Below are 7,992 nucleotides of genomic sequence, written 5' to 3'. Positions count from 1 at the left end.
ACATACCCATTTACAGAGAAAATGTATGGTTCACTGAAGATGACTGCTGTCTCCATTATAATGCGAATGAAGACAACGCCAAAATACCTAGCTATGCTTTGGTGGAGCGGCAATCACGACATTATTCACGCGAAATGACTTTATTGTCTGGCGATGAAATTTAACTAAGCGTGAATCTATGCTTCAAACTAACATACTGTGATCTCAGTATAGAGTGGGTTTTAGTATGGTGACACCACTGTGACGCGATGAAGCCAGACTATGTTTTAGCAGCTGGTTATGATTATTACCGGAATACACATCTAGTATGTTTTAGTAGTTTTAGTCGTTCTTTAACCACTGTGATGTGTTGGAAGAGTTTATTTTTATGTGCTGTTTTAGAGGTACATTTTATCAGTATGGAACATGTTCAGTTCTTACAGTAGTTGATAGTGGGGGGGGGGGGGGGGATCCTATCTTATTCTGCGTACTTTTATTGTGGTTCCGATAGCTCTTAGAGTTTCATAGTTCTCACCATGTCTGTATAGTGTATGTATTAGTTACTGTGATACCAAATTGTCTTACCCATGTATGTATGATGCTATGCGCCAGTGATGTATGAATGCTATTCATTTTTGTTTTTATCACACAGCAAGCTGCTTTCCTCGTGTATTTTTTATGTTCATTCATGTATTGTACACTTGGCAATAAATTATCTATTATATATCTATTATCTATCTATCTATCTATCTAACATAACATGAAGCAACAATTGACGAATTCCGAAAATAACTCATTCGGGTCAGTTGAGAAAAAGTGAATACCTTTGGTTTTACTTCGACAAACAATTTACGAGCCATTCACAAACGACGGGTGTGTGTCGGATACACGTGGACAAGGAGCACGTGTGGATTTATTTGTCACACTGAAAGCAAGGGTATTCACTCTTTCACAACCAATACAACAGAGTTATTTCCAAACACGACGGGCGCAGTGGCGTGGTGGTAAGACGTCGGCCTCCTAATCGGGAGGTCGTGAGTTCGAATCCCGGTCGCTGCCGCTTGGTGGGTTAAGAGTGGAGATTTTTCCGATTTCCCTGGTCAACTTATGTGCAGACCTGCTAGTGACTTAACCCCCTTCGTGTGAACACGCAATCACAAGACCAAGTGCGCACGGAAAAGATCCTGTAATCCATGTCAGAGTTCGGTGGGTTATAGAAACACGAAAATACCCAGCATGCCTCCCCCGAAATCGGCGTATGCTGCCTGAATGGCGGGGTGAAAACGGTCATACACGTAAAAATCCACTCGTGCTAAAAACATGAGTGAACGTGGGAGTCTAAGCCCATGAACGAAGAAGAAGAAGAAGAAGAAGAAGAAGAAGATTTCCAAACATCGTCTATCAGGAAACTTATCACTCACGAACAAGGCACACAAGACACACACGGACAGTGTAATCTTTATCGCGAATTGTAGCTCACTGTGAATGCATAATTCAAGTAACAAACATCGTTCATTGAGTAGCAAACACTATTACGAAACATCTCATAAATAAGGTCTTTGAAGCTCACCGGCAATTTTGACTCTAATGCAATTATTCTTCCCTTTAATTCTGACCAGAATGGCTTATTATCAGTCAAGTCTTAAGTGTTGCAGTTGTAGTTTTTCTTACTCGGCTTAACGCCAAGGTTTAAGTTTAGCCAGAAGTACATTAATTATATTCGATTATATAGATAATAATTTATACCTACGGCTTAGCAAATACTGGGACCTATAGTATGCGTTTCAAAATTACAACATTCTCAGAGAAAATACTTCAAAAACAAAAATCTCTTTACAATACAACAAAGCAATTCTCAGCAAAGACACACAGCAGAACAAAAATCTGGAAAGCAAAGCTAGAAAACACAGTTGAGGGGGCTGCCCATTACACGGGGAAGAACGCCTGAATTCCACTAGGCAGAGAACTAATCGCATCGTGTATCGATCGAGAAGCGACGCCTCGCATGCACGCTGGCACTGAGTAGGGGGGCTAAGATACGGCGGAAAGAGCAAAAGATCGAGAGACGTTCGGAATAAAGTGGCTCCCTGTCCTGTAGAAAGCTAGAGAGGACTCAAGAGTTTCAGAGGCTCGATCTCCTACAGAAAAGAGAGAGCGAGATGTAGATTTCAGCATGGAAAGAACGAAACAATGACGGCTGAGTTACCGCGGAAAGAGCAAAAGATCGAGAGACGTTCGGAATAAAGTGGCTCCCGGTCCTGTAGAAAGCAAGAGATGACTCGAGAGTTTCAGAGGCTCGATCTCCTACAGCAGGAGAAAACGAGAAGACAGAGAGATGTAGATTTCAGGATGAAAAGGACGAAACAATGAAAGAGCAACAGATCGAGAGACGTTCAGAATAAAGTGGCTCCCTGTCCTGTAGAAGGCAAGAGAGGGCTCGAGCGTTTCAGAGGCTAGATCTCCTACGACAGGAGAAAACGAGAAGAGAGATAGAGCAAGAGACGCATATTCCAAGACAAAACAATGACAGCTAAGTTACCGCGGAAAGAGTAAAAGATCGAGAGAAGTTTTGAAGTGCCTTCCGGAGCTTCATAAAAGAAGCAGGAGAGGACCCATAGTTCCAGAGGCTTGGTCTCCCACAGGAGAAGGCGAAGAGATAGAAGGACAAAACAACGGCAGATATTTACCGTAAAAAGACAAAGAGACACTTGGAATGAAGTGGCTGAGTTCAGTAGAAAAAAGACTGAAGAAGACCTGGACAAAGTATTGCAGCAGACATACCACGGTAGCGTGAACAAAGCAATAGGGTAGAGCGCTTGGTGAAAGGACAGAAACCACGACAACGAATGAAGGTGCAGAGTTAGGCAAGAAGATGAAGACTCCTGGTCAACCATGGGGAGAGGTAACAATCCAATGTGATGTGTAAAAAGAGTAGTGCGAACGCATATGTTGTGAAAAGGAATCTGCAAGTGGGAACGTAGGAGTCAGCAAAGGACTGACATAAGTCAGCATGCGTCGAGAACGACGAGACGTGAAGACGCACCCGGAAAACAATTTTTGAAAAAAAGACCAGAGAAACAATCGAGGAGAGAACGCAAATGAGACCTCTACACAAAGCGTGAGAAAAGCAAAGGGGAATAGAGAAAACCAGGAGTATGAGCTGTCGACTGTGACTCAAGACGGGAGAAGCCAAGAGCTCTAAAACTCCAACGAAAGAAAATCGAGCAAAAGACGAACAACCCGAGGCCAAAAAGGCACCAACACTCGAGCTAGCCAGCCTCCTACGGGTCTGCCCGATACTGATACCGTCGGGGCGGCAATGAAAAGATAGCTCGTATGACTTACCGAAACATATCAATATTCCTCGCTTCATCAATTTCCAATCATCCGTCGAATGCAGGAAGGCGTCCCCGGATCATGTGCCCAAAACGCCTGGCGCCGTAGCGCGTGGTCAATCATGATAAGCAAACCAATCAGCGCGGCGGACGGATTGCTCAAGCGCGTGCGCGCGTGCACACGAAAAGGACAAAACGACGCTCGGAAACTGGGAAGAAGTTTATGGATGGAGAGATCGCGAGACCCCCAAAGCCTGGAGTTGTTCCATGTTATTCTCGTGAACCTGTGACTGCTTCTAGTGTTAGTGGTTTGGTTGGTGTGTGGCGGTGTTTTCGATGCGGATGTGTTTTGCTGGTTGAAGAGGTAAGACACGACTTCTTTATTCCCTGTTACTGTTTCTTTATTCTCTTTCCTGCTTGTCAACTGTCGTGTGTTACTGCACTGACTGTGCGGTTCTGTTGCGTGTCTACACGCGCTTGTGTTTTGCGGTCATACAACTTTTTCATTGATCTGCTGTCGTCTGCTTTCTGTGGTGTCTGTGTTTGCATAGAGATGGAACATTACACCGCACCGTAGGCACTTTCAGTATTTACCACGTCCCGATTGACCTCTTGTGAGATTTTGCTTACTGTAGCAAAGATTATCTGTGTCAATGTTTTTTCGTATAGGCTTTTGCAAACAACGGAGTTTGGCTGCCGAACACAGCCATGCACGTAAACTCCCACTCGAGCAAAACAACATAACAAAAAACAAATACAAAACAAACAAGCACACACACACACGCGCGAACACACACACACACACACACACACACACACACACACACACACACACATACACACATATACACACACACACACACACACACACAGACACACACACACATACACACACACACACATAGACACACACACACTCACACACACAGACACACACACACAAAACACACACACACACACACACACACACACACACACACACACACACTCACACCTTCTTCGGTCTTTACATTCGGACTATGTTCGGTCAAGTACAAAACTTGCATCCTCTGTTTTTATCGTAGTATTAGCTGCAAGGCCTCGAAGAATGAAAAACATAAGTTTGCAACAATCCTTTTTAAACAATATTTTCTAAGATGAACCACGCTTATTTATTCGGTGTTTCGTATTGTCTTGGGTGACAGATTCTGAGTAACCATCGCTTACTGTACATGTAGTCTACAGGAAAAGCGCTCAGTTTCCCTTGCTGAAGGTCGAACTAATTGAAGCAGCAATTATTGAAATGTCAACACTATTGTGATGTCTCTTTGTAATTCTTCTTCTTCTTCTTTGTTCATGGGCTTAGACTCCCACGTTCACTCATGATTTTAGCACGAGTGGATTTTTACGTGTATGACCGTTTTTACCCCGCCATTCAGGCAGCATACGCCGATTTCGGGGGAAGCATGCTGGGTATTTTCGTGTTTCTATAACCCACCGAACTCTGACATGGATTACAGGATCTTTTCCGTGCGCACTTGGTCTTGTGCTTGCGTGTACACACGAAGGGGGTTAAGTCACTAGCAGGTCTGCACATACGTTGACCTGGAAGATCGGAAAAATCTCCACTTTTAACCCACCAGGCGGCAGCGACCGGGATTCGAACTCACGACCTCCCGATTAGGAGACCGACATCTTACCACCACGCCACTGCGCCCGTCTGTCTCTTTGTAATGTTTGACGCCTTAAAGCCACGCTCCTTCTCGTTTGGCTCACTGTCTCAGATCTGGCCAGGGTTTTATGTGGGATAACACCATCGCTCCACTTGGTCAAATACGAACACCCCCTGCGGGTTAGGGGGACGAATTTACCCGATGCTCCCCAGCATGTCGTAAGAGGCGACTAACGGATTCTGTTTCTCTTTTTGCCCTTGTTAAGTGTTTCTTGTATAGAATAATATAGTCAATGTTTGTAAAGATTTTAGTCAAGCAGTATGTAAGAAATGTTAAGTCTTGTGTACTGGAAACTTGCATTCTCCCAGTAAGGTCATACATTGTACTACGTTGCAAGCCCCTGGAGCAAATTTTTGATTAGTGCTTTTGTGAACAAGAAACAATTGACAAGTGGCTCTATCCCATCTCCCCCCTTTCCCCGTCGCGATATAACCTTCGTGGTTGAAAACGACGTTAAACACCAAATGTGACCCTCCACCACGAAATGAGTCGCATGTCACCTCGCGCGGTTCTGCGCTAGGCTTAATATAAGTCCGGGGAGTGTGTGATAACAGTGGGAGGATCGCCTTTGTCACAGGCTTATAACTCAAACAGTTTTCGCTCTTTTCTAAAACGGTTTTCACCACTGGATAGAGCATAAAAAACTCTTTAGGAAAATGTAAAAATATGAAAATCATGCAAAGGTGACATGCGACTCATTCCGTGGTGAAGGGTCACAAATAAATAAAGAAAGAAAAGTCAAATACGAACAATCAAAACCCTGACTGTTTGCTATGGTGAGCTGGAGGTTTTTGATACATTATTTTACTGGTGGCTTTTACGGAATCAAACAAAACTAAATCTCATCGTGCGCAGAGAGCATCCAGACTGTTCAATTTTGGTATGTGACCAAGTTGAAGGATAGTATTATCCCATGCAAAAGCCTGGCCTTATTCACGAGAAGTAGCCTAGTCAGTGTGCCTTCAAAGCCAAGACTTTCTCACACATATATTTTCAATTCAGCTCGTGTCTCGTATAGTTCTGTTCCGACGTTCGTCGTTATCAAGTGATGCTGAAAGATCGCAGTCAGGAATCATGCAATCGTTCCATTCTCGACACAACAATCCAAAAAAACAAATCCAGCGGCTGAACAATTTGTCAAGACAAGTTTTGTCATTTTAGTGTTTGTCTGTGCACATAAAAGACCGCTGGGTCGATATATCTGTGTCCGTAACATTTTATTTTGTCAATAATTAAACGTTCCAACAACATACCTTTCTTGTTTTTCGATTCCTCATTCTCGACACAATAATGACTATACTGTAATTTTTAACACCTGTATGCGAAGGATTAACACATTCTTATGACGTAGACTCAATATCCAAAGAGTGTCTCAAGTTGTGCCTGAAAGTTATTTGTTCTCAAGATAACAATAAAAAATGTACTCACCAAAAAACAGCAACATGAACAGATAAACACAAACTAGTTTAGACTTTCGTCTTTATTAGCAAAAACAATAAGCTAAACAGAAGAGTAGACTGAGAAGGCAAATTTGGAACACACAAAAAAAGAAGCACAAAGACAACAAGTGGACACCAGGCAACAAGTGGACACCAGACAACAAGTGGACACCAGACAACAAGTGGACACCAGACAACAAGTGGACACCAGACAACAAGTGGACACCAGACAACAAGTGGACACCAGACAACAAGTGGACACCAGACAACAAGTGGACACCAGACAACAAGTGGACACCAGGCAACAAGTGGACACCAGACAACAAGTGGACACCAGACAACAAGTGGACACCAGACAACAAGTGGACACCAGACAACAAGTGGACACCAGACAACAAGTGGACACCAGGCAACAAGTGGACACCAGACAACAAGTGGACACCAGACAACAAGTGGACACCAGACAACAAGTGGACACCAGACAACAAGTGGACACCAGACAACAAGTGGACACCAGGCAACAAGTAGGAGCAACATGTGTGTTGATGTTGGGGCGGGGAAATAGCTCAGGCGGTAGCGGCGCTGGCTTCAAAACCAGTTGTCGCTATCGGCGTGGGTTCGATCCCCACGTTCGGCGAGGGATTTATTTCCCAGAGTCAACATAGTGCAGACTTTCCTCGGTGGCCGAACACCCCCGGCTAGTGTGCACGATTGCGCACGATAAAGAACCCAAGTTCACAGCGAAAGTCTCAGGGCTTGGAAACATGAATACACGCATGCAGGAAAAAACCAAATTTTGGGTAGCGCCGTATACTGTATGGCAGCTCGCTTTCCCCAGGGAGAAAGCAGCCCGAATGTCCACGAGGGGAACCTCACAGGACTATATCAAATCTTATCCTTATCCTTCTCATTATCCATTTATAGATATGGTTCCCCTCTGGATGTTTGTATGCATTTTTGAGAGGGAATTGTTATATAGAAACGTTGTCTAAAAGACATTTTGGAAATTGTATTGTTAATGATATGGGTATATTTAAAGAAGAAACATTAATATACAATTTGGTCAAAAAAAAGTAAAACAAAAAGAGCAACGAAGAAGGATGCTCCCCGCCAAAAACAACAACAACAAACAGCCCAAGTCGGAGCAGTCAGGTTGAAGCATATCAAAAATGAATTCGACCAAGGGACTGCAAGCGATGTTGAAACATTTTAATGTTAAACACTATTCTGCTTGTTTGCGATGATGTTCGATAGCCTACGGCAAAGGCTGTATGGGGTTCATCAGGGTTGGCCAAATATCTACAATTTTAACTCGCCAGCCGGGCGAATAACTTCAACAAAGTCACTAGCCCGCCAGATATTTCGCTGGCCCGGTGCATACCACAGTTTCAGAATCTGCAGTGTTTATATGGCTATTAAACTCGAAATTACAGCCAAAAGTGTCACATTTGACCAGAGTTTACACTGGCCAGCCGGGCGAGTTGCCAGGCGGTTTCTATTCGCCCGGCAGATTTTTTACTCGCCCCT

The 7,992-nt window shown here is 43.8% G+C and overlaps 1 protein-coding gene across 1 annotated transcript in view; it reads left to right on the top strand.

Annotated features, from left to right (window-relative positions):
- Nucleotides 1-3,463: 3,463 nt before the first annotated feature.
- LOC138962911 (beta-1,4-galactosyltransferase galt-1-like) overlaps nucleotides 3,464-7,992 on the top strand; it is a gene marked incomplete in the record, with an annotated part of 132,778 nt that continues 128,249 nt past the window's right edge. Inside the window, 1 exon segment of the mRNA XM_070334871.1 lies at nucleotides 3,464-3,678.

Source organism: Littorina saxatilis, linkage group LG3, assembly GCF_037325665.1.
Source record: "Littorina saxatilis isolate snail1 linkage group LG3, US_GU_Lsax_2.0, whole genome shotgun sequence".
Taxonomy (NCBI): domain Eukaryota; kingdom Metazoa; phylum Mollusca; class Gastropoda; order Littorinimorpha; family Littorinidae; genus Littorina; species Littorina saxatilis.
The sequence above is the reverse complement of the archived record's forward strand: the minus strand, read 5'-3'. Positions and strand labels throughout refer to the sequence as shown.